This window comes from Priapulus caudatus, unplaced genomic scaffold (genome assembly GCF_000485595.1).
Source record: "Priapulus caudatus unplaced genomic scaffold, Priapulus_caudatus-5.0.1 Scaffold99, whole genome shotgun sequence".
Lineage (NCBI taxonomy): Eukaryota > Metazoa > Priapulida > Priapulimorpha > Priapulimorphida > Priapulidae > Priapulus > Priapulus caudatus.
The window spans coordinates 584630-585490 of record NW_014577160.1 but is presented as its reverse complement, the minus strand read 5'-3'; the positions used below and the strand labels follow the sequence as shown (position 1 = coordinate 585490).

General features: G+C 48.0%; 1 protein-coding gene across 1 annotated transcript in view; it reads right to left on the bottom strand.

Moving 5' to 3' along the window:
• The window catches only part of LOC106805081 (AP-2 complex subunit alpha-like), a 39295-nt gene that overhangs the window by 11436 nt on the left and 26998 nt on the right, over nucleotides 1-861 (bottom strand). The gene's annotated exons all lie outside the window — the stretch shown is intronic.

Below are 861 nucleotides of genomic sequence, written 5' to 3'. Positions count from 1 at the left end.
GGCTCTGCAGAGAGAGAGAGAGAGATGCTGGGATAAACAAGTAGCCCTGCAGAGAGAGAGAGAGATGCTGGGATAAACAAGTAGCCCTGCAGAGAGAGAGAGAGAGATGCTTGGATAAACAGGTGGCTCTGCAGAGAGAGAGAGAGAGATGCTGGGATAAACAAGTAGCCCTGCAGAGAGAGAGAGAGATGCTGGGATAAACAGGTGGCTCTGCAGAGAGAGGGAGGGAGGAAGGGAGGAAGGAAGGGAGAGAGAGGCAGAGCGAGAGAGGGAGAGAGGGGAGAGAGAGGAGAGAGAGGGGGAAAGGGAGAGGGAGAGAGGGGAGAGAGAGGAGAGAGAGGGGGAAAGGGAGAGGGAAGAGAGAGCAAGAGCGAGAGCGAGAGAGAGAGAAAAAGAGAGAGAGAGATACGTGAAACCAAACTATCACTAAAAGCCTGCTAAATTGCCTAAAATTAAAACCAGCCATTTCACGCACGCAGATCTATAGCATTAGTGTCAGCCTCACTGCCTCCCGTTGCAAACACGAGAGAAGCCATTGCTTTATAAATGCAATTGTCCAGTGTTACTGCCGAGTCCCACTTTGGACATTTTACTTGCACCATTCCATTAACTGAAACCAGATAACTCGCTCAGTCTGGCTGCATTAAAGTGCATAACTACATTTGTCCGCAATAGATTACTCGATCAATCTGCCGCATTGGCAGTCGGTATATATTCTAACTGTGACCAACAGCCCTCGCCCGCAGCAGCGACTAATAGGTTCTACTAATAGTAACGTGCGTCAATACGCAGGGTGATACTCCATTAGGAGTGTTCCCAACTTTAATGTCATTAATGGTCATAATAACACATATATATATA